Here is a 12207-nt window from a genome sequence, read left to right as displayed (position 1 = left end):
GAAAAGAGAGTACAGGGCAGGTGGAAAATTAATACCACTGGAGAAGGAACAAAAATACCTGGGAAGACCTCAGTCTAAAAAAGAGGGTTTACAAAACGACTGTGATTTAATCATAGGATTATAGGAAGCTACCTCTCTGACACCTTACCATCACATCAGTAGGCCTCCCTTGTAGCTCCAGCCACAGTTGACTATGGCTGAAAGAGCTGCACAACACACACTATACCCAGATTCAAGAAGGGAGAAACAAATGAGAAAATCAGGAGAATGTGAAGACTCTTGTATATATGGTTAAACATTACACACAACCCAACTCCAAGACAGACTAACATTCAACCCCACACTTAATGGTCTATTTTCTTCAATTCCTATTATCTGATGGAACATGTTCAGCTATCAACAAAAATTTACAAGGCATACTAATGTGTATATAACATACAATGGAGTGTGTGTATGTACAATGGAGTTTTATGTAGCCGTAAAGAAAAGTGAAATTGTCATTTGCAGGAGAATGAGTGGAATTAGAGATAATCATGTTAAGCAAAATAAGTCAAATTCAGAAAGTCAAGGGTTGCATATTTTCTCTCATATGCAGAAGTTAGAGAGGAAAAAGGAAAAGAAAGGTAGGAATGAATCTCCTAAAAATCAAAGGGAGATTAGTAGAGGGATGGACTGGTGGGGGAAAGGGCTGGGGAGTGATATTGGCCAAATGATATTGTTATATTGTGTGCATGTATGAATATGCAACAACAAATGCTATCATTACGTACAACTATAAAGCACCAATAAAAAATGTGGATAAAAAGCATAGTAACAAATGAAGGATGACAGACTGGCTCATGAAGAATCTCAAAGTGCCCAAGAACAACGCCAGTGCTTTTCAATAGGTCAATGGTAATTTTCTGAATTGAAAAACAGAAAAGGAATGGGAACAACACAATAGAGTACCCAAGAACTATGAAGCAATAACAAAAGATACAGATGTCATTTGAATACTGGAAGGAGAAGAATAAAAGAATGGAAGAGACTAAGTATTTCAAATAAAAATGGTCCCAAACTTTCAAAACTAATGTCAGATACTAACCTGCAGAGGAAGAAACTCAGGAAATCCCAAACAGGATAAATACCACCCTCCACAATGAGATTTATTATTTTCAAGTTACACAAGATCAACAATAAAGAGAAAATCTTGAAAAGAACCAAAGAAAAAGAAAACCTCCTTTTTTGCAGAGGATGAAAGATAAGAGCAGACTTCTTGTCGGAAACCATGTAACCAAGACAAGAGCATAGCAAAATATTTAAAATACTGAAAATATCCACCTACATACAGTTCCACATACAGCAAATCTTCAAAAGTGAAGGAGAAATGGAATCTTTCTCAGACAAATATAAAATGAAGGAATTCATTGGCAGCAGATATTCCCTGCAAGAAATGTTCAAAGAAACTTTTGAGGGAGAGGAAAAGAGACAGAAATCATAACCTTGGATCAACATGAAGAAAAGAAGATAGAGAAAGAAGAAATATTTCTTCTTATTCTGGAAAAGATAATTTTTCATCAAAGTAATGATAGGTAATCTCAGCTACTTGGTAAGCTAAGGCAGGAGGCAATTAAGTCAGACCCTCGCTCAAAATAAAATTTAAAAAAAAGGGCTGGGGATACAGCTCAGTGATAGGACTCAGGGTTGTTTGAGCCTCTGGGATCAATCCCTTGTACCGCACACACACAAAACAGTAAAAAATAGTAACAATATATTGGGTTGTATTATGTGAAAAATGAAATGAATAATAAAGGATAGGAGAGAGAGAGAGAGAGAGAGAGAGCGAGAGAGAGAGAGAGAGAGAGAGAGAGAGAGAGAGAGAGAGAGCGAGAGAGAGCAGAATTGGGAATACTCCATAACAAAGAATATGTACTAGAGTGAAGTGCTGTAGCACTATAGAAGGTAGACACAGGTTTGTTAAAATGCATAAAACTCTAGAACAGCTGCTAAAATTGTTTTAAAAGAGGTATAATTGATATAGTAAGTGAGGAGAAAAACTGGAATCATGTAACATGCCCAATAACACTAGACAAGGCAGGAAGGGGGGAAAAAAGCAAGTCCAATAAACAGAAAATAGTAAGATAGATATCATGATATATCAATAACATATCATATGTATTATTAATTATATTGATTACATAAATGATTGATATATATCAATATATCATAATGTATCAATAATCACTTTAAATGCAAGTAGTATAGATATACTATTGAAATTATAGATTTTCAAAGTAGATTAAATAATAAGAGCCAATTATATTGACCTATAAGAAACCCACTTTAAATACAAAGAATCAGAGAATTTCAAATTAAAGGAGTGGAAAAAAATTGCCATATTGACATTAGTGAAAAGTAAGCTGAAGTAGCTATTCTAATTTTAAACAAAATAGTCTTTAGGAAGAAGGAAGATTATTAATGATAAATATAGGTGGTACATAATAATAAAAATGTCATTTCTCCAAGAAAATATGTCAATGATAAACATTTGCATATCTTAACAAGAGAGTATCAAAATACATGAAGTTAAATCTGATAGAACTGAAAGTAATTCACTCTTATAGTTAAGATTTTACTACCTCACTGTCAGAATTGATAGATCTAGCAGACAGAAAATCAGTAAGGACATAGTATGACTTAGAACCATCCTATCAATTGACTTGATCTAATTGACATCATAGAACAATTCTTCCAAAATACTCTGCTTTTCTGTAGCTCATATAGAAACTTCATAAAGATGTAACCTGTTCTGGTCCACAAACTATACCATAACAGATTTAAAGGGATAGAAATCAAAGTAAGATTTCAATTTACTAGAAATCAATTACAGAATGACAACAGGGAACTCTCCAAATATTTGGAAATTCAGCAACATACTGTTAAATAATCTGAACCAAGGAGTCTTAAGAGAAATTAAAAATTATTTTGACAAAGATTTATGGGATACAACAAAAACATTGCTGAAACAAAACTTATCATCAAATGTATATATTAGAAACGAAGAAAGATAAAAAATCAGTAATCTAATCTACTTTAGGGAGTTAGCAAAAGATGAGCAGTTTAAGCCTAAAGCAAGTAGGAGGAAAAAGAAATTGGAACAGGAATCAGTGAAATTTAAAAAAAAAAAAAAAAAACAGGAAAGAATTAGAGAAAAGCTACAAATAAAATCACAAGATATTTCTTTAAAAAAGATAAACATCAAACATCTTCTAGATAGTCTAATGAAGAAAAAGAAAGACAACACAAATTATCAATATTCAATATAAATATTGGGGAAAAGATCAGGGCAACCTCTTTGTCAGTTCAACTTTGTTCTTAAATCCTTAGTGTACTAAGAGAAGCAAAAATAAAATTATATGGTCTGGAAAAAAACAAAACTATTATAATCACAGATAAAGGAATTTTTCTATGTGGAAAACCAACAAAACAACAAAATGAAACAAAAACCTACAAAAATTTCCCTGGAACTAAAAATCAAATATAGCAAGTCACAGTATTCAAGTCAAGTACACAAATTGTTGACTTTCCCATTCATGACTTGACCATGAATAATGAGACTTTGAAATTTAAAAAATCTTTTAATTACAATAGCACAAAAAAGAAGCGCTTAAAATATAACAAATATGTGTAGGATTTATATGAGGAAATCTAGAAAACACTGATGAAAGAAATAAAATTGAAATAAATGGAGAGATACTATGAGTTCATCTCTTTCTGAGATTGGAAGACTTACTATGATGGCAGTTCTTTCCAGATTGATCTATAGATTAAAGGCAATCCCAATCAAAATCCTAGGAAGCTATTAAAATGTATGTGGAGGGGCTGGGGTGTTTCTCAATGGTAGAATCCTTGTGTGAGAGGTCCTGGGTTTGATTTCCAGAACTTCTAAATAAATAAAATGTGTATGGAAAGACAAAGAGCCTTGGACAGTCAACACCATAACAAAGACAATATTGGAGGATTCCCATGCAATAGTAATCAACACAAGTACAGCACTAGCAAAAACAGGCACATAAGTGGACTAGACTAGAAATGACAGCAATAGGTTCATGTGTATGTAAGTCAGCTGATTTTAGACAAAGGCAATTCCATGGAGAAAAAATGGTCTTTAAAAAAATCTGTACACTTTTGCTTTTGTTTTGGAAGAGCAAAACTGCATAGTAGTTGCCAGGAGTTTGAGGAAGAGGAAGGATTGAGTAGATGACTGATAGACTACTTTGAGTGCACAGAAACTATTTCATATGTTATTATAGGGGTGGGCATAGAACATTTTGTCAAAGCCCAAAGAACTTTACAGCGCAAAAAGTGAACCATGATGTAGGCAAAGTTTTTAAAAAAATCACTTAAGAGGTCACAAGTTACTATATGATATGACCAGTGTGGCCAAAGAATCCAACCGTATTACAAATGTATGAAATAACCTCACTTAAGGAGGGTGAAGAAAAATGTGCCAATAGATATTTTGTCAAAGGATAAAATTATAATTTAGTTTAAAGAACTTAATTGGATTTAGTTTTGATTCTAGAATTGAGCAACACTTCATTCCAATAAAGAGAGTGTTTTAATGAGATCAGCTGATGAGATTTGTTTCATTGAAAAGGGATGAAAAAATGTATAAAGAAAAAATTAAAAAATCTTATCAATCATTTCAAAGGTATCTTTCTCATAGTATGAGGAGTGGAAAACAGAACACAAAGAAAATAACTGATGGGCTAACTTCAGGTTACTTTACATTAACTTTTTTTTTTTTTATAAGGATTAGTATACAGAGAACTACATTGTCCTCCCAACTGAAACCAGCCTGGTTGGGAAATTTGGCTGTTATCTCTCTCATTCTGACATTTTTGGAAGGTGAGATAGACACCTTAGTTTCAGCTTGATTTTCAGCTTGTTGATGTGGAACTTTAGCTTAAGTGACTCCATTTTGATCTTCAGCCTGGTCTGCTAGGGCCTAGTACAGGGACTTAGTCAAAAGCAATGGCTTCCTGTATACTTCCTATAAATATATACTTATATCAGCCACACACACACACACACACACACAGACACACATACATACACACACACACACACACACTCTTATAACAGGTCTTGAATGTTCTTTTACAGTGCATAAGCTTTTGTTAATTAAAAACAATAATACACAAATGCTCAAATATAAGGAAAATATACAAACATCTATTTAATAAGGAAGAAAAGCAATTGCTAATTAACTTGCTTAAAGAAATTCAAAATTACATTCTGAAAAAGAAGTGAAAATTATAACCACAAAATACCATTGCCTTTCCTTTTCAAACTGACAGCATAAGAATGGGAGAATGTCTAATGCTCAAGAAATACAAATGCCTACCTTGATACAGATTTCTAACCATTTTGCTCTCTATCTGCACTTGAAGCAGGACCACATAATTCAGTAGAGGGAAATTAACAGGGAGAGGGAGGAGGGAAGGGAAAAGGGAAATAAATACTGAGAACTGAATTTGAACAAACTACATTCCATGCTTCTTTAATTATGTCAAACTGAATCCTACTGTTTTGTACAACCAGAGAGAGAGAGAGAGAGAGAGAGAGAGAGAGAGAGAGAGAGAGAGAGAGAGAGAGAGAGAGAAGAGGGAATTCATCTTAAATTGTTGTTGCTTGGTGTCAGTCGCAAAGTCACGGTATCCACAGCATTCAGGAAGGAGTAGGGAAGCAGAAGAAAAGTTAACTCCTTTCCTGTTTCTATTGAATTAGGTCCATTCCAGAATCACTGCTTTCTTTAAGCAGCTCTGAATGTTCCAAAAATCAATGTCACCCATAATTACATATAAATTCTAAATCTCATCCCTCAAGCAAATGGAATAAAGTTTACAATTTGTTGTTCATTTTTCTCCCCACTGCAAATCTTCATCAAAACAAATAATCACAAACAGAACTAATATTTCATTTTTAGCTATGTTGTAACTTGGTAAAATGACTGTTTTAAATGTATTTGTTGTTGTTGTTGTTACTATGGGGGATCAAACCCAAGGATGCTCGAATGCTGAACTACATCCCCAGGTCTTCTTTCCTTTATTTATTTATGTTTTGAGACAGGTCCTTGCTAAGTTGCTGAGGCTGGTCTCAAACTTGCAATCCTCCTGCCTCAGCCTCCCCAGTTACTGGGATTACAAATGCACCACCATGCCTAGCTTATTTCCTTTATTCCTTCCTTCCTTTCTTTTTCTTTTTCTTTCTTTTCTTTTTTTTTATGAAGCAAAAGATGACTTTTTTTTTTTTTCACTCAAAGCTATGAAAGTTCAACGATCTGAGAGAAAACTAAGATTCTTCTAATTAATATTAACAGGGAAAAACTATCAATAGAATAGCACATTATACTCCAAGTCTGGGTTTCTGAGGGTTATAGTGATTTGTCCATCTGGGCAATAACAATAAGACCAAAGAAAACTCAAACAGGAGGCGTGTTTGGAAATAAAACAAAACATAAGGCAAACACAGTGCAGATTTATCTACACTGACCAAGTAGAAAGAGAATCTGGAAGAAGTTTTTAAATAATTTCATTATTTGACCACCTGAGTCAAGAAACAGTACTTTTTACAAATCCCAGATTTTTGTCACCAACACATTTTTTTTTTCATTTGTGTGTAGTACCAGCTCTTAGGAATAAAATGTTCTTTATATTTTTCTAAATTTCTATCCTGTTTACTACTTAATTCTATTGCAATCTATAATACTAACCTCTATTATTATCTTACCCCACTTGGGTCAATGGTAAAATTACACCTTGGGTAATATTGAAATTCCTGGGAATTTCTGGAGAAACAACTTGCAAAGTTTCGTGAAAGCAAGAGAGACGTTTGGGAATCCAACTGCCTTTTAAGTCATTAAACACATTTTTATTGGATTGCTGCTTATTATAGTTCAGAAAATTGTTTTTATAAGTACTCTCAGACTATACAGAAAGTCACGTAAGAGCATTTAGCGTGGAAAGTCATATAAGAACATTTATAGTAGCAGGTTATAAAGATATTATCAACTCACAATGTTAAAATGGAAAAGCCCAGAGTTTAATTTTTCACAGAGTTTTAATATTGTAATTAGGTTACAAAAGAAGTAGAATAAATTATCTCTCTAAATATGTAGGAACAACACTGAACCCCTCAAATCATGGTCATTAAAGCCACACATTGCTCACTTGAGTGTTACCATATAGCAGAGGCACATAATTTGGGACTGTAGGAATGCAGCACTATCTGAGTAAATTCTTGGAGATATATATGTCCACAATGTCACAACAATTCCTGCCTTCATGGAGCATTCATCTGAGGATGGGAGATCGGCAATCAATCAGTAATTTAAAAATGCATAGCACATCAGGGGGTTATAATGCTTGCAGAAAATGAAGCAAGGAGGTGGGATAATTGTTATTTCCAATCACTACTGACACTAAGCAATTTCCTCCTATGACTCAGTCCAGAATGTAAAAATCTTTTATATTTTTGATAAACTTGACAGCTTTGCCCAAACATTATTTTTAGCAATGAATGTGTAATACCATTTATCAAGCACAGACTCCTTGTATAACATCAACGAACATAAGTGTGTAATGTATAAAGTATATTTTTGCAGCTAATGGAAAGAGAGACCAAGTTAGTCACTGTGAGTCCTTTTCTAAGCTTTGTTTTATAGCCACTGGAGGTGAAATGGCTGGGGAGATGACTTAGTGAACCAGGGGTTGGCGAAAGGTCTTGCCTACTTGGTTTATCCTTCCAGCAGAAATAGAAAAAAGAAGGTATTTGCTTTCTCATTTAGCAATTAGTGCTCTGAGGTCATTGAATGATATGAACTATAATTTCTACTTTATTTCTAGTCTGCACTAATGATGTCCCTCAATGAACATTTTTCTGTGTACAGTGAGAGTGGTGTGGAAGTAAGAGGCTTCAGTATTAACTTGATTGATGATTCCTATAGACCCCATTTAAACTTTTGCAGTCACTTTTACAAAAATTCCCACTATTCTACCATATACACAAACTATCAGAAAAACTATCATCTATGTATCATCTATGTAAATACATGCTTCTTTTTCTAGCCTATCTGATAAAGTATATTATGATTTCTCCCTTCCTTTCTTAAATAATTGATAGATTAACCTTACTACAGTACCACTTTTAGTTTCTACTGCTCTACCCTTTCATACTCTTTTCTCATTTAGCGAAATGATTAAGTGGAATTGATTCTTCCTTGTACAATTTGTACTTTCTTTCTTTCTTTTTTTTTTATTTTTACAGATTGAGTTCTTCATTATATTTGAATCACAGTTAAATCTCCTTAGTTGAAACTTCCCTTTTAAAAGTTTTTCCATTTTATTCCAACCCTTACAAATGAACCAGCATTGGAAATATCACTTCTGTCTTGGGGCTCTTTTGTCCAATACCTAGAAAGGCTTCTAATGCTCAGAATAGCAAACCTACTTACAATGTCTGTCATTGAAGATTCTTATCCTTCCTGTCCACATTTTCCTGCCATGGTCAAGTAATATGAGTGTATATTCCAGACTGGCCAGCTCTGTGTGTGCTAATTGTGCCACTCTTCATTCAAACTTGTTCAAGATCCTCCTGTTACTTGGAATATCCTTTCCTTTTCATTCTATCAACTTTTTACCCATATTTCAAGATCTTTGATTTCATTCATCATATCATTTGAACATAATGAAGTAACACCTGAGTCCACTGTAGCCAACCAGAAGCATGTCATCTCAACCTGGAAAAAGAACCCTGACTGAATCAGGAAAGAGATATTTTCTATGAAAAAAAAATGACTTTTCCAAGTCCTTGATGAAGAGGAAGTAGAAATTGCTAGGAGAATCCCATTGTGTGCCACTTGGAAGAATTATCTTCAAGTTTGTCTAAGTTAATTATCTAGCAATAAGTATGCAGTTCTTATTCCAAAGTATAGATTCATCTTCAGTCACTTTTAGGTAATTCTTCAGTTTCCTTCATATAGTCATACATTAAAGGACTCTTCCAGGTATTTTTATTGCTATGTATCTGGATTGTATGGATTTCACCTGATTACTACAATCAAGATTCAGATGTCCATTTGTTTGAGTAATAATAATGCTGCATTAAAAATACTGATTTAGTGTTTTGAGCATGAAGGAATGCTGTATTTTGCCAAATGCTTTTTCTGCATCTATTGAGATGATCATGATTCTTGTTTTTAAGTCCATTGATGTGATAAATAACGTTTATTGATTTCTGTATGTTGAACTGAACTTACTTCCCTGGCATGAATCCCTCTTGATCGTGGTGCACTATCTTTTTAATGTTTTTGTATGTAATTTTCCAGTATTTGAGATTTTTTGCATCTATGTTCATCTATATTGGTCTGAAGTTTTCTTTCCTTGATGTGTCTTTATCTGGTTTTGGATTGAGGGTAATACTAGCTTCACAGAATGAGTTTGAAGGGTTCCCTCTTTTTTTTATTTCATGGAGTAATTTGAGGAGTATTGGTGTTAATTATTCTTTGAAGGTCTTGGAGAACTTAGCTGAGAATCTGTTTGGTCCTGGGCTTTTCTTTTCTTTTTTTTCCCCTTTCTTTCTTTCTTTCTTTCTTTCTTTCTTTCTTTCTTTCTTTCTTTCTTTCTTTCTTTCTTCTTTCTTTCTTCTTAAACAAGGAGTATAGTTTTATTTTCTCTGGGCATCTGCAAAACAGGACCAATGTAAAAAAATAAAAAGAAAGCTTCCTGTGAAAAAAATTATATTGGGGGCAGGAGGACTGAGAGGGATTCATGCCCTAGTCCCAAGGAGCTATAGCAACTCTGATTGGTCCAAGGGATGGAAAAGATATTGGAAGGCTATAACAGGAGGAAAGAGAATGAGAATTTACAGAGGGAGAGGGACCCAAAGTGGGCCATAAGGTGGGACTGAAGGTCAGGAAGTGGGTCTGGGTGGGGAAAGGGGCCCCCATTGGTAGCCATAGGGTGGCAGTCATGGAGAACCAGTGTATTCAAGAGGTGGCATCAGTGAAGGAGGCCCACACATACCATGTGGAGGCATAGGATCTGGGTAACCCATGGGAGAACAAAATGGAGGTCCTGGGTGGGGGACATGCCCATTGGAAGAGGTCCAGGGTGAGGCATTCCAGGTGGTGGTTGGGGTGGTGGTTGCCCCTCAGAGCATGAAGGCTCAGCATGTCCTAAGCCATGAGGGCCATGGTGGACCAGTTGCATCTGAGACATTCCTGGATGGGACATTCAACCTGGTGGGAACCTGTGAGGATGTGAATGTCCATGACCAGGATGTCTAGCCCTGGGGTTCCTGCTGATGAAGGGCCATGTCTTCTAGCCATAGGAGGCATAGGTGGAGGGGCATGTCTGGTGGTATCCCAGGTGGGAGGGCTCCAGGAGGTGACACTGGAGGTGGGAAGAAGCCAGGAGGAGGCATGCCTGGTGGAGGAAGCCCAGATTCCCATGATGACACCACAGGATTGGGGGCAGAAGGTGGAAGGGGTGTATCTGCAAACAGTTGATGAGGACAGTTAGCCCGGAAGAGTGGGTTCTGGGCTGCTAGAAGTCGTTCAGCTGCTGAGCCATGGCGCTCACCCTTAGACTCCTTATTGAATGCATAAGATACAGTGACAGGGTCATTACAGAGGTACTGTCCATTCATGGCCTAAATTGCTGCATCCAAAGCATCAAACGAAGCAAAATAAATAAAGGCATAACCTTTGAAATTGCCTGTATCAGGGTCCCGCATAATATTGGATGTTTGTAAGATGACACCAAAGGTGCTGAAAGTATGGTAAAGCAACTTCTCATCAATCTCTGGGTCCAGGTTCCCAATGAAAATGTTGGCCCCTACATCCAGGTTTTTGTTGTGAGCAGATGCCTTGTTTACATGTATTGGCTTTCCATAGAGTTTGATCATGTTCAAGATCTTAATGGCATAGTCAACATCTTCCTTGTTCAAGAATTCAACAAAGCCACAGCCTTGGTGCAGGCCAGTGACTCTATCCTTTGGTCTGTGGGTGTAGACCATGGGCCCCGCCTGGAGAAAGAGTTCCCACAGCAGTGGTTCACTAACCTTCTCATCGAGGCCCCCCCATGTACACAGTGGCATCCTGGTTCCCTCCAGATACCGGCTCAGCAACCATGGCGAAAGAGCTCCTGGGACTTTTCTTAATTGGCGTCTTCTGTCTCTTTGTTTGAAATTGATCCATTTAAATCATGAACGTCTTCCTGATTCAGTTTGGGTAGGTCATATTTCCCTAGAAATTTGTCAATGTGTTCAAGATTTTCTATTCATTGGAGTATAAATTTTCAAAATAGTTTCTGATTGTCTTCTGTATTTCAGTGGTCTCCGTCATGGTATTTCCTTTTTCATCATGAATTTTAGTAATTTGAGTTTTCCATCCTCATAGTTTTCTCTCTTTTTCTTCAGTAGCATGGCTAAGGGTTTATCAATTTTGTTTATTTTTTCAATGAACCAACTTTTTCTTTTGCCAATTTTTTGAATTGTTTCTTTCATTTCAATTTCATTGATTTCAGCTCTGATTTTAATTATTTCCTGTCTTCTTCTGCTTTTGGTATTGATTTTTTTTCTTTTTCTAGGACTTTGAGATGTAGTTTTAGGTGGTTTATTTGTTGACTTTCTATTCTTTTAATGAAAGAGCTCAATGCAAGGAATTTTCCTCTTAGTACTGCCTTCATAGTGTCCCAGAGATTTTGATATGCTGTATCACTATTCTCATTTACCTCTAAGTATTTTTAAAATTTCATCTCTGATTTCTTCTGCTATCTGTTGGTTGTTCAATAGCATATTATTTAATCTCCAGGCATTATAGTGGCTTCTATTTTTTATTTTATAATTGATTTCTAATTTCATTCCATTATGAACTGATAGAATTCAAGGTATTATCTCTATTTTTTTGAATTTGTTAAGAGTTGCTTTGTGGCATGAGATATGGTCTATTTTAGAGAAGGATCTGTGTGCTGCTGAGAAGAAAGTATATTTGCTTATTGATGGATGAAATATTTTATGTATGTCTGCTAAGTTTAAATTATTGATTGTATTATTTAGTTCTCTAGTTTGTTGGTTTAGTTTTTGTTTGGAGGATCTATCCAGTAGTCAGACAGGTGTATTAAAGTCACCCAGCATTATTGTGTTGTGGTCTATTTGACTCTT

General features: G+C 35.4%; 1 pseudogene; it reads right to left on the bottom strand.

The window, feature by feature from the left end:
- Nucleotides 1-9906: 9906 nt before the first annotated feature.
- On the bottom strand, nucleotides 9907-11176 carry LOC124976401 (splicing factor 3B subunit 4-like; annotated as a pseudogene).
- Nucleotides 11177-12207: the final 1031 nt, after the last annotated feature.

This window comes from Sciurus carolinensis, chromosome 2 (genome assembly GCF_902686445.1).
Source record: "Sciurus carolinensis chromosome 2, mSciCar1.2, whole genome shotgun sequence".
Taxonomy (NCBI): domain Eukaryota; kingdom Metazoa; phylum Chordata; class Mammalia; order Rodentia; family Sciuridae; genus Sciurus; species Sciurus carolinensis.
The sequence above is the reverse complement of the archived record's forward strand: the minus strand, read 5'-3'. Positions and strand labels throughout refer to the sequence as shown.